Genomic DNA, 18333 nt, shown 5'->3' on the forward strand with positions numbered 1-18333 from the left:
ACCCACGCGCCTGACGTCACACATGGGCTCCCCACACCGGGATCTGCCCTCACGTGCGCGGTGTCTTACGTCACCCACGCGCTGGAGAGCGCGAGCTTGGTCGTTTTTAACGGCTGGGCTACTAATCACGTGACCATTCCCTTTCCCCGCCGCGATTCACGCGCTGCGCAATTTCAATTGGTGCGAGACGATGTCAATCACTTGTTACACCCAATAGCGGAGGCTGACAAGCCGAGAAGGTGTTACCCCCGCTGACTTCGGCCTCCGCTGCGATCTCTCCGTCAAAGCGGGACAAATCCCAAAGTAAATGTCCCGCATTTTGATTTATTTCCATTTCCCTCCGAGGGAAGTTGGGGGTGTTTGTGAAACGTCTCCTGCGACCGGAGTCTGATGTATCGCTGAGAGGTAGGAGGAGACCGCTCGGCCAGTCGGTTTGATGCCGGTTCCCCGGGGTGGGAGGAGTGATATTTTATTGAAAGGATGAAGATGGTGAGAGAGGGGGCGGACAGGATGTTTGTCCCGGTGGGGACAGGAGGGGCTCATCTGTGGAAATGTCTGAGCCCACGGAGGTGGCGAGCAGAGGGATTCACCACATTGGGCGGCAAACACCGGCAGACTGTTGCCCTGCAAGCGGAGCCAATGGTCCGGACAAAGTGACAATTATTAGGGTTTTGTTGAGATTGTACCTGGAATATGGTGTAAAATCCCGCTCCCCGTACTAACAGGGGTTATGTAGACCAAAGAACAAACTGCCGGAGGAACTCAGTGGGTCGGGCGGCATCGGCCGAGACCCTCCCTCTGGACTGAGAGTGGACGGGAAATAGAGAAAAGGAGTGAGGGGTGGGGATGGGGCAAGAGCTGGGGAGTGAGAGGTGGATCCAGGTGAGGGGGGAGGTGAGAAGGTGGAAATAGTGACGGGGGTGGGAGGTGAGTTGTTGGGGCAACACGGGACCGCAGAAGATGGAAATTAATGCCATGGAGGATTAACAAAGAGGTTAGAGAGTATTTGTTCCAGAGAGTGCAATGAAGATTCACCAGACTGATCCCTGGAGTGGTGGGGTCATCGTGAAGAAAGATCAAATGTGATAACCCTTTCATTTAGAGAATCGAGGACTGAGAGGTGAACACATTGAAATGCGCAACATCATTACCGGTTGAACCAGGGATCCCAGTCTCTGAAAAAGGGGGTGGACTGTCCGGGACTGAGATGAGGGGAAATGTCTCCACTCCAAGGGTGGTGAATGTTTGTAAATCCCTACCACAGAGGGCGGTGAAGACTCAGTGATCATCCTCACATAAAACAGAGGCCGACAGATGTGTGGAGACAGGAGGGATTGAGGGAATAAGGATCTGGCAGAAACATGTGGCTGAGATGGGAGAGCAGCCGCCATCTTGTTGATGGTTAGAGGGGCTGAATGGCCACCTCCTTCTCTTTCTCACTTGATGTTTCAGTGTTGCTGTCCTGTCAGGCCAGAGGAATGTGAATAGAAATTAGTGTTTATAAACATAGACTGATTTAAATGAAACCTGCACATTTCCTGTTTGGGTCTGAATTGTGTATTGGATTGGGATGGGAATCGAACTGGTGACTCTGTGACCTGGAGGTGCAGCGAAAGGGACAGGGAAGATATAGAGGGAAAAAGTAAATACGTATCTGGTGTAAATATGTAATAATGTGGGAAATGCAGTGGACAGGTCGGGCAGCGTGTGAGGGGCGAGGAGCAGAGCCACCTGTTCACCCTCCACCCGTCACCTGATCCCGTTTCCTGTTCACGTTTTCCCGCAGATCTGCAGCATCTGTGGGTCACTGCTCTACATGTACGTGTAGCTTAATCTTCCGCCCGTCCAGACAAGGCAGTCACATCCTTTCCGGATCTGTCACATCCTCTCCTTGTGGGTGGACAATATGATTTTTCTGCAATATTTTCAGCATGTTTCATTCCACTGTTTTTACCTGCTGAAGTGCAGCCGATGTTTCTGGGTGTATGACCCATTTATGTGAGAATTTAGCCTTTTCTATTTATCTGAGCTTCTCATAAATATGTGCAGTTTAGGTAAGCTTCACTCCAGAATTTCCAAAGCAACAACCCAGTCAGTCAAGTAGTTCCACACAATTAAAATAGTTTATTACATTTCTTATTTTTTTATTTTGTACTACTTATGTAATGTGACTATTTAATATGTATATTCCTATTTTAAATCACAATTGTTAAAATCTATTGTTATGAATTGGGTTCTACTGCTGCCGCAGAGACAACGAATTTCATGACATATGCCGGTGCTGTTAACCCTGATTCTGATAATTGGTAAGGATACCCGCCACCGGTCACCTGATCCTAGTTACCGCAGATCGTAATGTGAGATGAAGCCTTTTCCATTTATTTGCATTCCTCAGAAATGACAACAGTTAAGTTTCCTTCTGTGGTTCCAGAGCAGAAGCTCAGTCTGTCTAATATTTCCACACAATTAAAATGGGGAATTTGTTTATTATCATCACGTACTGAGCTACAGTGAAAATCTTGCCTGACCTACCATCCACAGAGATCGATACTTTACGACAGTACATTGAGCTGATATACGACAAAGCAATAACTGTAACAGAGCATTATGGCTGCAGAGGAAGTGCAGTGCGGATAGACATATTTGCAGGGTCACGTCGAGTTACATTGTGAGGTCGAATATATTTTATTGATTTGGCTTATAACTGCAGACAGGTAGCCGTCCTTGAGCCCGGTGGCACGCGCTTTAAGGCCTTTGTATCTCTTCCCCGATGGGGGAGCGGGTTGGAAAGCAAGAACGTCCCGGTGTGAGGATGTTTGAGTACATGGCCTGCTTTTCTGAGGCAGGGGAACTGTAGGAACAGTCCATGGAGGGGAGGCTTTTTTCTCTGATGTTCTCTACTCTCCAAAGTTCTCTGCAGTTCCATGCAGTCATGGGCAGAGCAGTAGCCATACGAAGGTATCGACAAGAAGCTCAAAGACCTCGGCCTTCACCCTGCCTTCTGTACTGGATCCTGGACTGCCTGTCAGATCACCGGCAGGTGGTAAGAGTGGGCTCCCTCACCTCTGTCTCTCTGACCCTCATCACACATACCCCACAGGGTTGTCTCCTTGGCCCCCTCCTTTACTCTCTGTACACCCATGACTGTGTTGCCCCCCACAGCTCCAAACAACGAATAAAATTTGCTGACGATTGTACACTGATTGGCCTAATCTCAATTAACAAAAAGGCAACCTACAGAAAAGAAGTCATCACCCTGACACAGTGGTGTCAAGAAAACAATCTCTCCCTCAATGTCGCAAAAACAAAGGAGCTGATTGTGGACTAAAGGAGGAATGGAGACAGGGTAGCCCCTATTGATATCAATGGATCTGGGGTTGAGAGGATGTAAAGCTTTAAGTTCCTCAGCATACACATCACTGAGTATCTCACATGGTCTGTACATACCAGCTGTGTGGTGAAAAAGGCACAACAGAGCTTCTTTCACCTCAGACCATTGGGGACTCGAGTCACCCCAACCACAAACTGTTCCAGCTGCTACCATCTGGGAAATGGTACCGCAGCATAAAAGCCAGGACCAACAGGCTCCGGGACAGCTTCTTCCAGCAGGCCATCAGTCTGATTAATTCATGCTGACAAAATAGTTATATTTTTATGTTATATTGTTGTACATACTATTAATTATAAACTACTATAATTTGCACATTGCATATTTAGATGGAAACGAAAAGTAAAGATTTTTACTCCTCATGTATATGAAAGACATAAGTAATAAAGCCAACTCAATTCCCTGCCCATCTGGGATCATCTCTGGCTAACCTGTATCCCAACACTTGAATCAGATATATCAGCCATCTTGTTCAATCTCTGTCCAGTCTGTATCCCACCAGCTCAATGATATATATCAACCATCTTGGTCAACATCTATCCAATCTGTATCCCATTACCTCAATGATATATATCAACCATCTTGTTCAATCTCTGTCCAGTCTGTATCCCACCACCTCAATGATATATATCAACCATCTTGTTCAATCTCTGTCCAGTCTGTATCCCACCACCTCAATGATATACATCAACCATCTTGTACAACCTCTGTCTAGCCTGTATCCCATCAATGGTTATATATCAACAATATCTCTTCTACCGTTGTCTTCATTGTGATGTATTTTGCCTCACTGAGTTATTTCTGAAATCGGTGTTTGTTACCTGGAACTACCAGAGGATTTATTAAATACAGCACATAGTAGGGTAAAGACAGCCATTAAGATTTTAGCTTCAAAGTTACCAAATGTCCGCTGTGTTAACCTTTGTTGGAAGGAGGCTTGGAAGCAGAAATCACTGATTGACAGTGGGGTAGGGAGGATGTTGTGTGCATTGACTGTATTATCCCTGTATTGGATTGAAGAGAAAACTAATGGATATTGGCATTACATTTGTGCAACTTTGTTCAGGCTGTCACAAATATCTTGTAATCAGTTAATGGTTGTGCATCATTTAAAGTAAAAAGAGAAAATACTGGAAACGTTGAGCAGATCGGGCAGCATCTTGGACAACCCCAGTTCTGATACTGGGTCTTCCACAGTTTCACTTTACACACATCCAATCTGATGTACCGAGTTTCCAGCACTTTACTTTCATTTTATATTAAACGTGTTTTATTCCTGTTAGCCTACAGGAAATGTGATGGCCAATTGTGCTGGGCAAGATCTCATTTAACAATACGATAATGATAAAATGTGTAGAGTTTAGCTGGTGGAGACAATGTGAAGTGTATACCTGCCTGCTGGTGCCCTGCGCACAGGTTTTCCAGCCCGATCTCTGGCTCAGTCAGAAGATCATCAGTTTCCCGTTCTGCCACAGGTTGATGTCGGAGTGTTAGTTTTTGAACTCTGAATGGCCGAGACACTGCAGCATATTACTGGCACCAAGGAGTCCTGGGCGAGTTGCTGCTTGAGCTGTAATCCTGGGAAACACTGGGCATATGGACCTATCAGTATCTGGGATTTGGCCCAGGTCAGTACTTCCACAAGTGGGGGCTGGATGTTCCTCCTTCCACGATGAATCAAAAGGCTTGGGGCATTGGGCATTGGTTGTGGGGAAATTTCTGATTACACCACTCGCTGTGAGATGTGAAGACGATGTGGGAGGATTTGAGGGTCGGTGAGTGGCAGATTCAGCAGTGTAACCCTGTGAGGTTGGGTCCTGGGATATCACAGTTTTAGATCCAAGTACAATGGACCCAGGGATCAAGCTGCCCAGGTTTATGAGGTGTTGAGCCAGTATTTCTGTTCTGGGCGCAGGTGTTTATTTCTGGAGTTCCTTTGGAAGTAATGACTGCTATATTGAGGAGAGGATGAGTTAATATCCCATCCCTCACAGTGATAGGCCTTGAATAAATGGGCGGTTCCGTGTTTGCAACAGTAGAAATAGACCCATGAGTTTGGTGTTCAAACTGTGTTTTTCATTTATCTGGGTTTCTCGGAAATGTGTACACTCCCTCCAGAATTTCCAAAGGAGCACCCCAGGCTGTGGAATATTCTCACACGGTTAAAATGGGGAATCAGTTTTTTTACATGTACATAGGTACAGTGTAAATCTTGTCACCGACTTTATCCGCTCAGGGGATCTCCCATCCACTGCTACCAACCTTATAGTTCCCACACCCCGCACTTCCCGTTTCTACCTCCTACCCAAGATCCACAAACCTGCCTGTCCTGGCCGACCTATTGTCTCAGCTTGCTCCTGCCCCACCGAACTCATTTCTGCATACCTCGACACTGGTTTATCACCCCTTGTTCAATCCCTTCCGACCTATGTTCATGACACTTCTCACGCTCTTAAACTTTTCGATGATTTTAAGTTCCCTGGCCCCCACCGCTTTATTTTCACCATGGATGTCCAGTCCCTATATACTTCCATCCCCCATCAGGAAGGTCTCAAAGCTCTACGCTTCTTTTTGGATTCCAGACCTAATCAGTTCCCCTCTACCACCACTCTGCTCCGTCTAGCGGAATTAGTCCTTACTCTTAATAATTTCTCCTTTGGCTCCTCCCATTTCCTCCAAACTAAAGGTGTAGCTATGGGCACCCATATGGGTCCTAGCTATGCCTGCCTTTTTGTTGGGTTTGTGGAACAATCTATGTTCCGTGCCTATTCTGGTATCTGTCCCCCACTTTTCCTTCGCTACATCGACGACTGCATTGGCGCTGCTTCCTGCACGCATGCAGAACTCGTTGACTTTATTAACTTTGCCTCCAACTTTCACCCTGCCCTCAAGTTTACCTGGTCCATTTCCGACACCTCCCTCCCCTTTCTAGATCTTTCTGTCTCTGTCTTTGGAGACAGCTTATCCACTGATGTCTACTATAAGCCTACTGACTCTCACAGCTATCTGGACTATTCCTCTTCTCACCCTGTCTCTTGCAAAAACGCCATCCCCTTCTCGCAATTCCTCCATCTCCGCCGCATCTGCTCTCAGGATGAGGCTTTTCATTCTAGGACGAGGGAGATGTCTTCATTTTTTAAAGAAAGGGGCTTCCCTTCCTCCACTATCAACTCTGCTCTTAAATGCATCTCCCCCATTTCACGTACATCTGCTCTCACTCCATCCTCCCACCACCCCACTAGGAATAGGGTTCCCCTGGTCCTCACCTACCACCCTACCAGCCTCCGGGTCCAACATATTATTCTCCGTAACTTCCGCCACCTACAACGGGATCCCACCACTAAGCACATCTTTCCCTCCCCCCCCCCTCTGCATTCCGCAGGGATCGCTCCCTACAGAACTCCCTTGTCCATTCGTCCCCCCCATCCCTCCCCACTGATCTCCCTCCTGGCACTTATCCATGTAAGCGGAACAAGTGCTACACATGCCCTTACACTTCCTCCCTTACCACCATTGAGGGCCCCAAACAGTCCTTCCAGGTGAGGCATCACTTCACCTGTGAGTCGACTGGGGTGATATACTGTGTTCGGTGCTCCCGATGTGGCCTTTTATATATTGGTGAGACCCGACACAGACTGGGAGACCGCTTTGCTGAACATCTACGCTCTGTCCACCAGAGAAAGCAGGATCTCCCAGTGGCCACACATTTTAATTCCACATCCCATTCCCATTCTGACATGTCTATCCACGGCCTCCTCTACTATAAAGATGAAGCCACACTCAGGTTGGAGGAACAACACCTTATATTCCGTCTGGGTAGCCTCCAACCTGATGGCATGAACATTGACTTCTCTAACTTCCGCTAAGGCCCCACCTCCCCCTCGTACCCCATCTGTTACTCATTTTTATGCACACATTCTTTCTCTCACTCTCCTTTTTCTCCCTCTGTCCCTCTGAATATACCTCTTGCCCATCCTCTGGGTCACCCCCCCCCTTGTCTTTCTTCCCGGACCTCCTGTCCCATGATCCTCTCGTATCCCCTTTTGCCTATCACCTGTCCAGCTCTCGGCTCTATCCCTCCCCCTCCTGTCTTCTCCTATCATTTTGCATCTCCCCCTCCCCCTCCAGCTTTCAAATCCCTTACTCACTCTTCCTTCAGTTAGTCCTGGCGAAGGGTCTCGGCCTGAAACGTCGACTGCACCTCTTCCTATAGATGCTGCTTGGCCTGCTGCGTTCACCAGCAACTTTGATGTATGTTGTTGTGTAAATCTTGTCTTCGGTGTCATATATATCAACTATCTTGTTCAACCTCTGTACAGACTCTATCCCACCTCAATGATACATATCAACCATGTTGTTCAATCTCTGTCCAGCATTTATCCCACCACCTCAATGATATATATCAACCACGCAAACAACAGGAATTCTGCAGATGCTGGAAATTCAAGCAACACACATCAAAGTTGCTGGTGAACGCAGCAGGCCAGGCTGCCTGGCCTGCTGCGTTCACCAGCAACTTTGATGTGTGTTGCTTGCATATATATCAACCATCTTGTTCAAACTCTGTCCAGCCTGTATCCCACCACCTCAATGATATATATCATCCATCTTGTTCAATCTCTGTCCAGCCTGTATCCCACCACCTCAATGATATATATCAACCATCTTGTTCAAGTCAAGTCAAGTCACTTTTTATTGTCATTTCGACCATGACTGCTGGTACAGTACACAGTAAAAATAAGACAATGTTTTTCAAGACCATGGTGCTACATGAAACAGTACAAAAACTACACTGAACTACGTAAAACAACACAGAAACTACACTAGACTACAGACCTACCCAGGACTACATAAAGTGCACAAAACAGTGCAGGCATTACAATAAATAATAAACAAGACAATAGGCACAGTAGAGGGCAGTAGGTTGGTGTCAGTCCAGTCCCTGGGTATTGAGGAGTCTGATGGCCTGGGGGAAGAAACTGTTACATAGTCTGGTCGTGAGAGCCTGAATACTTTGGTGCCTTTTGCCAGATGGCAGGAGGGAGAAGAGTTTATATGAGGGGTGCGTGGGGTCCTTCATAATGCTGTTCGCTTTGCAGATGCAGCGTGTGGTGTAAATGTCTGTAATGGTGGGAAGAGAGACCCCGATGGTCTTCGCAACTGACCTCACTATCTGCTGCAGGTCTTGCGATCCGAGATGGTGCAATTTCTGAACCAGGCAGTGATGAAGCTGATCAGGATGCTCTCAATACAACCTCTGTAGAATGTGGTGTGGATGGGGGGTGGGAGATGGACTTTTCTCAGCCTTCGCAGAAAGTAGAGACGCTGCTGGGCTTTCTTTGCTATGGAGCTGGTGTTGAGGGACTAGGTGAAATTCTCTGCCAGGAGAACACCAAGAAATTTGGTGCTCTTAACGATCCCTATGGAGGAGTCGTCAATGTTCACCGGAGAGTGGTCGCTCCGTGTCCTCCTGACATCAACAACCATCTCTTTTGTTTTGTTCACATTCAGAGATAGGTTGTTGGCTCTGCACCAGTCCGTTAGCCACTGCAGCTCCTCTCTGTATGCTGACTCATCATTCTTGCTGATGAGACCCACCACGGTTGTGTCATCGGCGAACTTGATGATGTGGTTTGAGCTGTGTGTTGCAGCACAGCCGTGGGTCAGCAGAGTGAACAGCAGTGGCCTGAGCACACAGCCCTGGGGGGCCCCCATGCTCAGTGTGATGGTGTTGGAGATGCTGCTTCTGATCTGGACTGACTGAGGTCTCCCAGTCAGGAAGTCTAGGATCTAGTTGCAGAGGGAGGTGTTCAGGCCCAGTAGGCTCAGCTTTCCAATCAGTTTCTGAGGAATGATTGTGTTGAATGCTGAACTGAAGTCTATGAACAGCATTCGAACGTACGTGTCTTTTTTGTCCAGGTGGAGGGTGATGGCAATGGCGTCATTTGTTGAATGATTGGGATGGTACGCGAACTACAGGGGGTCCAGTGAGGGGGCAGCAGGGTCTTGATGTGCCTCATGACGAGCCTCTCGAAACACTTCACGATGATGGATGTGAGTGCAATAGGATGGTAATCATTGAGTCAGGACACTGAAGACTTCTTCAGCAAGGGGACGATGGTGGCGGCCTTGAAGCACGTAGGAGCGATGGCGCTGCTCAGGGAGATGTTGAAGATGTCAGTGAGGATATCTGCTAGCTGGTCGGCACATCCTCTCAGCACTCTGCCAGGAATATTATCTGGTCCAGCAGCCTTCCGTGGGTTGACCCTGCACAGGGTTCTCCTCACATTGGCCACGGTAAGACACAGCACCTGGTCATTTGGGGGAGGGTTGGTCTTCCTTGCCGCCAAGTCATTTTCTGCCTCAAAATGAGCGTAGAAGTTGTTCAGTGCATCTGGGAGGGAGGCATCGCCCGCACAGTCAGGTGATGTTGTCCTGTAGTTGGTGATTTTTCCTGAATGCCCTTCCACATGCGCCGCATGTCGCCTGCTGTGAAGGCAGAGTCAACGAGTCCTCAGCAGCGTCCTCAACCTCTGTCCAGCCTGTATCCCACCACCTCAATGATATATATCAACCATCTTGTTCAACCTCTGTCCAGCCTGTATCCCACCACCTCAATGATATATATCAACCATCTTGTTCAACCTCTGTCCAGCCTGTATCCCACCACCTCAATGATATATATCAACCATCTTGTTCAACCTCTGTCCAGCCTGTATCCCACCACCTCAATGATATATATCAACCATCTTGTTCAACCTCTGTCCAGCCTGTATCCCACCACCTCAATGATATATATCAACCATCTTGTTCAAACTCTGTCCAGTCTGTTTCCCACCAATGATTATATATCAACCATCTTTCTTCTACGTTGTCTTCATTGTGAAGTATTTTGCCTCACTGAATTATTTCTGAAATTGGTGTTTATTACCTGAAACTACTGGAGGATTTACTGAATGCAGCATGAGGTAGGGTAAAGACAGCCATTACGATTTTAGTTTAAATGTTGTAAAATGGCCGCTATATTCATCTTTGTCATGAGGAAATTTGCTGCATTTAAAGTAGAGACTGTTATTTTCTTTCTCAGTCATTTTTGGAGAATCACATTCTACGTTGCCAGGGTAACACTCCACCTGACTTGCAGGGGGTGGTGCACATTTTTATTGCTCTCTGGTCACTTCCCCTCATTAAGAGTTAGTGGCCTCAGGAGCAGATGGAACAGATTGATAGTGGGGTGGGGAGGATGTTGTGACCATTCACTGTATTGACTGTATAACCTCTGTGTTAGAATGAAAAGAAAACTAATGAATGTAGGAATTACATTTGTGCAACTTTGTTCAGGCCGTCAGAAACATCTCGTAACCAGTCACTAGTTGTGCATCATTTGAAGTAAAAAGAGAAAATGCTGGAAACGTTGAGCAGATCGGGCAGCATCTTGGACAGTCCCAGTTCTGATTCTGGGTCTTCCAACAGTTTCTCTTTACACACATTCAATCTTATGTGCTGAGTTTCCAGCACTTTAATGTCAATTTTATAGTAAACGTCTTTTATTCCTGTTAGCCTACAGAAAATGTGACGGCCAATTGTACTGGGCAAGATGTCATTTAACAATAAGATAATGATACAATGTGTTCAGTTTAGCTGCTGGAGACAATGTGAAACGTATCCCTGCTATCTAGTGATACACACCCAGGGTTTCCAGCCGGATCTCCGGCCCAGTCAGAGGATCATCAGGTTCCCATTCTGACACAGGTTCATGTAGGTGTGTTAGCTTTTGAACACTTAATGGCTGAAACACTGTGGCATATTACTGCAACAAGGAGTCCTGGGAAAATCTGTGCTTGAGCTACTATTCTGGGATGTAGACTCCAAGCATATAGAACTGTCAGTATTTGTGATTTGGCCCAGGTCACTACTTCAACAGATGGGGCTGGATGTTCCTCCTTCCACAATGAATCAGAAGTCTTGGGGTGCTAGGCATTGGTTGTGGGGGGATTTCTGATTACACCACTCACTGTGAGATGTGGGGACGATATTTGGGGATTCAGGGGTTGGTGAGTGACAGATTCAGCTGTGTGAATCTGTGTGGTTGGTCCTGGGATCCAAGTATTGTACAATGGTCCTGGGATCCAAGTTCAATGGACCCAGGGTTCAAGCTGCTCAGGTTTATGAGGTGTTGAGTGAGTATTTATTTTCTGGGCTCAGTTGTTTGGTTCTGGAGTTCCTTTGGAAGCAATGACTGCTATACTGAGGAGAGGTTGAGTTATCATTCCATCCCTCACAGGGGGAGGCTGTTCTGTGTTTGTAACAATAGAAACAAACAACTGTGTTTGGACCTGTCAGTCAGTCGGTGGAAATCAGACAGAAACTCAAGATGCTGGAAATCTGCACTAACAACAGGATATGGTTAAAGCCCTTCTGACGAACAGTTGTGAACCAAATCGCTAACTTTGTTCCTTTGGAAATGTGCCAGTGCTCAGGCACTTGTTTTGTGATGCTTAGTGGAACAGTAAAGAAACCACAACTTTTCCCTGTGAATTATCCTGGTACCACTTTCCCTGTTATTCCTGGAAACGTGTTCAGTTCAACTGTTGCTTACATGGTTCACAAGAGTAATCTCAGGAATGTGAGGGTTTATGTATGACATCCATTTGATGACTCTGGGCCTGTACTCTATGGAGTTCAGAAGTATAGAGGTGAACGGGATCTTATTTAAACCCACAGAATTCTGAACAGCCTGGATACAGTGGACATGGAGAGGTTGTTTCCATCAGATGGAGAGTCTGGTGTCTGAGAGAATAGCCTCAGAATAAAGAAGTTTCCCTTTAAATCTGATATGAGAGAAACTTCTTCAGCCAAAGAGTGGTCAATGTGTAGAGTTTGTTGCAACAGATGGTGGTTGAGGCTGTCATTGGGAATATTTATGGCAGAGGTTAATATATTATTAATATATTATTAATTGCTAAGCAGGAATCATTTTTTGTTGGCCAGAACTACTAGAGAATTAATTGAATACAGCACGAGGCATGGTTAAAAACAACCTTTACAATTTTAGTTTCACCGTTACAAAATGGCTGCATTGTTAACCTTTGTCATAATGAACTCACAGCATACAATGTTGAGTTTGTTTCCCTTTTCAGTTATTTTTAGTGAGCCACTTCCTCCGTTTCCAGGGTAACAGCCCGTCAGAGCTGCAAGAAGTGTTGCATTTTTTTTTCATCGCTCTGTGGTCACCGCTTGTCAGCGTAGAGACAGTGGCGTCAGGAGTAAAGGCTACAGAATGCTAGTGGGAGGAAAGGATGCTGTCAGCATTGACTGTATGGACTGTTTTACACCAGGGTCAGAATGAACTCAGAACTAACAAACTGGTGGAATGGGGTGGCATTTACACAATAATATTCAGCCGATCGCAGCACCTTGGACAGTCCAATCGTGTAACTGGGTCTTCCACTATTTCTGCGTGAACAGATGCAGCGTCGGTCATCTCTGGTCCAAATATCGTTTGGGCCGTCGGGGTCACCAATTGTAGCGATGTGCTACACACAGCGCTAGAATAACCACACGGAGTCGGTGAGTTAGAGTTGCGATGAAAGAGATTTATTCAAACTTCGCGGCCCGCTTTAAATCCTTCCCGTTCCCGCCCTCCCTGGGCAGGACTACTGTGGGGAATGTATATTCCCAGACCCTTTCTGCGCGCGGGATTTTCCCCCTGCTGGTGAAGATGGCCTGGCGCCCTTTTTGCTGCCGGCCCTCTGCCTGCGCGCGCTGTTTCGTGAGCCGGTTCGTGGGTGCCAGAAACTGGGTCGCCACAATGTAGTGTTTGTTGTATATTTGGACTTTCAGAAGGCCTTTGACAAGGTGCCACACATGAACCTGCTTACCAAGTTTGGAGCCCGTGGTATTACAAGAATGTTACTAACATGGTTAGAACATTAGCTGATTGGTAGGAGGCAGCCGAATGAGAATAGAAGGATCATTTTCTTGTTGGCTACCAGTGACTAATGGTGTTCTGCAGGGGTCAGTGTTAGGACCACTTCCATTTATGCTGCATATAAATGATTGAGATAATGGAATAGATCAGAGTCAGAATCAGGTTTATTATCACCTACATGTGATGTGAACTTTGCAGCAGCAGTTCAATACGATACATAATCCAGCAGGGGGGAAATAATAAATAAAATAATAATAAATAAACATTACAATTACAGCATACATATATTGAATAGATTTTTTTTAAAGTGCAAAAACAGAAATACTGTAAAAAGTGAGGTAGTGTCCAAAGATTCAATGTCCATTTAGGAATCGGATGGCAGAGGGGAAGAAGCTGTTCCTGAATCACTGAGTGTGTGCCTTCAGGCTTCTGTATCTCCTACCTGATGGTAACAGTGAGAAAAGGGCATGACCTGGGTGCTGGAGGTCTTTAATAATGGATGCTGCCTTTCTGAGACACCACTTCCTGAAGATGTCCTGGGTACTTTGTAAGCTAGTACCCAAGATGGATCTGACTAGATTTACAACCTTCTTTTGGTCCTGTGCAGTAGCCCCTCCATAGCAGACAGTGATGCAGCCTGTCAGAATGCTCTCCAAGGTACAACTGTAAAAGTTTTTGAGTGTATTTGCTGACATACCAAATCTCTTCAAATGCTTAATAAAGTATAGCTGTTGTCTGACCTTCTTTATAGCTACGTTGATATGTTGGGACCAGGTTAGATCCTCAGAGATCTTGACACCCAGGAACTTGAAACTGCTCACTCTCCCCACTTCTGATCCCTCTATGAGGATTGGTATGTGTTTCTTCGTCTTACCCTTCCTGAAGTCTACAGTCAGCTCTTTCGTCTTACTGACGTTGAGTGCCAGGTTGTTGCTGTGGCACCACTCCACTAGTTGGCATATCTCACTCCTGTACACCTCTCATCACCACCTGAGATTCTACCAGCAATGGCTGTATCATCAGCAAATTTGTAGGTGGTAATTGAGCTATGCCTAGGCACACAGTCATGTGCATACAGAGAGTAGAGCAGTGGGCTAAGCACACACCCTTGAATTGCGCCAGTGTTGATGGTCAGTGAAGAGGAGATGTTATCACCAATCCGCACAGATTGTGGTCTTCCGCTTAGGAAGTCGAGGATCCAATTGCAAAGGGAGTTACAGAAGCCCAGGTTCTGCAAATTCTTAATCAGGATTGTGGGAATGATGGTATTAAATGCTGCTATACTCAATGAACAGCATCCTGACATAGGTGTTTGAGTTGTCCTGGTGGTCTAAAGCTGTGTGGAGAGCCATTGAGATTGCATCTGCTGTTGATCTGTTGTGACGATAGGCAAATTGCAATGGGTCCAGGTCCTTGCTGAGGCAGGAGTTCAGTCTAGTCATGACGAACCTCTCAAAGCATTTCATCACTGTTGATGTGAGGACTACCAGGTGATAGTCATTAAGGCAGCCCACATTATTCTTAGGCACTGGTATAATTGTTGCCTTTTTGAAGCCAGTGGGAATTTCTGCCCATAGCAGTGAGAGGTTGAAAATGTCCTTGAATACTTCCGCTAGTTGGTTGGCACAGGTTTACAGAGCTTTACCAGGTTCTCCATCAGGATCTTCTGCCTTGCGAGGTTCACCCTCTTTAAAGACAGTCTAACATCAGCCTCTGAGACGGAGATCACAGGGTCATCAGGTGCAGCAGGGATCTTCACATATTATATTCTCCCTTTCAAATTGTGCATAGAAGGCGTTGAGTTCACCTGGTAGTGAAGCATCGCTGCCATTCATGCTACTGCATTTCACTTTGTATGAAGTAATGTCTTGCAGACCCTGCCAGAGTTGCCGTGCATCCGATGTTGCCTCCAACCTCATTCGAAATTGTCTCTTCGCCCTTGAAATAACTCTTCGCAAATCATACCTGCTTTTCTGATACAGGCCTGGGTCGCCAGATTTGAATGCCACAGATCTAGTCTTCAGCAGTCTTCTTTATCCACGGCTTTTGGTTTGGAAATGTACAGTATTTGTGTACACACATTTACCCACACAGGTTTTAATGAAGTCGGTAACAACTGCAGCATACTCATCCAGGTTTGAAGATGAATCGCTGAATAAAGTCCAGTCCACCAATTCAAAGCAGTCCTTAAGGTCCATACCTTCTTGGTCGTCACTGTTGATGCTGCAATCTTCAGTCTCTGCCTATACTCAAGGGAGAAGGAGTACAGCCAGTTGATCAGACTTCTCGAAGTGAGGATGTGGAATAGCACGGTAGGCGTTCTTGATGGTGGTGTAGCAATGGTCCAGTGGTGTTTCCTCTGGTATTGCAAGTGATCTGTTGATGGTAGTTGCTTAGGATTTTTTTCAGACTTGCTTTGTTTAAATCTCCCAAAACGATGGTGAAGGTGTTAGGGTGCACTGTTTCGTGCATGTTGATCCCATTGATCAGATCATCTAAAGCCTGCTTGACATTGGCCTGAGGTGGAATGTAAACTGCTACCAGAGTGACCCCAGAGAATTCCCGTGGTAAATAAAAAGGACGACATTTAACTGCTAGATAGTCCAGGTCTGGTGAGCAGAATTTGGACAGCACTGATATACTTGTGAACCAAGAAGAGTTGATCACGAGGCATACTCCTCCACCCGTGCTCTTGAGAGACTCTGTAGATCTACTCTGATGATGTATAGTAAACCCGTCGATCTGAATCGCTGCATCCGGTACGGAAGGGGTTAACCAGGATTCCATGAAACAAAGGACACACGTGGTCCTAATGTCCCTCTGACTCCGCACCCTGGCTCTGAGATCATCGATTTTACTCACCAGAGACTGCACGTTCGCCAGCAAGGTAGTTGATACAGTATAGGGAGTTTAAAACCCCGTTTCTTAAACGCACTTGTAACCCCACTCTGCACCCATGCTTCCTCGAGGCGTCCTCGACGCTTCTGAGCACAGACTGTGTTGTTTCCATCAGTTTTAACCGGCGATAGTTCATTTAAATGCATTAAGACATCTTTGTTGACTGTGCTGACCTTGGAAGCAGTTGTGTTTTTTAGTTGTAGTAGGCTGAAATGGGAATATTTATCGTATCCATTGACGGTACTGCTGCTACTCGAGTCGCGCCTATGGGCCGTGGAAGTTTTGTACAGGCAAAGACAATGTTAACAGCAAGATTAGATTGTAATTAATCTGAAGAGATGCTTCCTGAAAGGACACGTGATCAGCGCTTTCTGATCCATTGCCTCTCTTGTTCACAACCTAATTTGTCCCGGGACCTGTCCTCCCGGGTCATGGAGCGTTCAAACATCTCAAATTCTCCCAATTTCCTATCACTCACCACTCACCACTCACCCCACACCCACAAATCCACCCATAAGCTCAACCCACACAAACAGATCACCTTCACCCCAAACCCATTGTGCCCTCCCAGCTTGGGAACCACAACTAACTGATCCCACACCCCGGGTTCGGGCGCAGAGCTAAAACCGGGGCTGCGGGACTGGAGAGCCCGGAGCCTCCAGCCATCCAACAGAGCTCGATCCTGGCCGTTTTCCACTGCAACTGACCTCCGATTTCCCGAAACCTGAGATCAGCCCCTTCCTCACCGCCGCCCGTACAGTCCTGAAGCTGGCAACACTCAATGTCAACAGCGCGCATGCACGTCTCTGACAGTCCAGCGGCGCCGGCACTGGCTGGAGGCCAGAGGGACAGCGCAGAGAGCTCGGCCGTCCGCATCTTTCACTGGGACACCCCTAACTCCACATCAACTCCATACAGCCGACTCTGGGTGAACTTTTATGACCAAGAAACGTAACTCCTCTCAGCGATCAGCTGTGTGAATGATTCCTGAGTTTTAGAGGAAGGGGTATCTATGGTCCACATTGTCAGGGTGTTGAGTTTATCAGACTGCTGGGACTAGAGGTCTTCTGTTGACTGATACACTGTGTGTCCACCCCATTGGCAATTCTGGTTTGCATTAATAAAATAAAAACCGTTGTTTATGAAAATGCTAAACAATGAGATACTGCACTCACTAAGCCATCCCAAACCAGATCAGTCTGGAAAGTCCTCCCCTGAAACATTCACAAACTAGAGAAAATCTGCAGATGCTGGAAATCCAAGCAACACACACAAATTGCTGGAGTAACTCAGCCTTAGTACTCTTTTCCATAGATACTGCCGGGCCTGCTGAGTTTGGGGCTTTTCTACCGGTGAGAACATGTTCTGACCCATTCTCTCTGGGTACGTAATGATATCAACCACCTTTGTCCTTGGCAACAAGTAGCTTTCACATCACAAATGTGCCAGACTCCAAGAGACAGACTACTGCTCTTCCCTTCATATTCATTGGCATTGTCATCAATGAGTTCACCGCCGTCAGTCACCTGGGGGGGGGGGGGGTGGTTCAGTGGAAATATTTACCGTAGGTACAATACAGAAACTGGTGTTACCTGTGTGTATTGTGATGCAAAATTTGCTGGAGAATTTGCAAGTGGGAACAAATGGAGAGATATTTGGAAATCTGACTTTTTAAAGCATCATTCAGAAAGCAAATTATGTATGGACGGTGAGCAAATGCTCTGGTGAGGAAATCCTTCATTACCCACTACAGGTTTGCGACTGAAATTGTGTGAGAGTGCGGATGAACTCGATCAAATCCAGAGGAGATCCCACACAACAACAGGTGTTGGGGGGAATTACCTGGCACAGGAAAGTCAAAGGGCTGATAGGGGATCCATTAGTTAGGGGAACAAAACCTGAAGGGTACTAATACCCCAGTGGTAAGGCTTGCTAGTGCTTCCCTGTGGGGTGGGTGGTTAAACTAAAGTTGCAGGGAGGATTGGAGCCAGAGTGACAGAGCAGATAGTGGAGAGGTTGAATTGAATTGACTTTATTACTTATATACTTCATATACACGAGGAGGAGAAATCTCTGTCTAAATGTGCAATTTATAGTAATTAATATGTACATAGGA

General features: G+C 46.5%; 1 protein-coding gene across 1 annotated transcript in view; it reads left to right on the plus strand.

Moving 5' to 3' along the window:
• The first annotated feature begins 261 nt into the window (after positions 1 to 261).
• The window catches only part of LOC134357016 (zinc finger protein 229-like), a 41030-nt gene continuing 22958 nt past the window's right edge, over positions 262 to 18333 (plus strand). The window contains exon 1 of the mRNA XM_063068325.1: positions 262 to 405. The gene's annotated coding sequence lies outside the window, so the exon portion shown is untranslated. The remainder of the gene's footprint in view (positions 406 to 18333) is intronic.

Source organism: Mobula hypostoma, chromosome 15, assembly GCF_963921235.1.
Source record: "Mobula hypostoma chromosome 15, sMobHyp1.1, whole genome shotgun sequence".
NCBI classification, from domain to species: Eukaryota; Metazoa; Chordata; class Chondrichthyes; order Myliobatiformes; family Myliobatidae; genus Mobula; species Mobula hypostoma.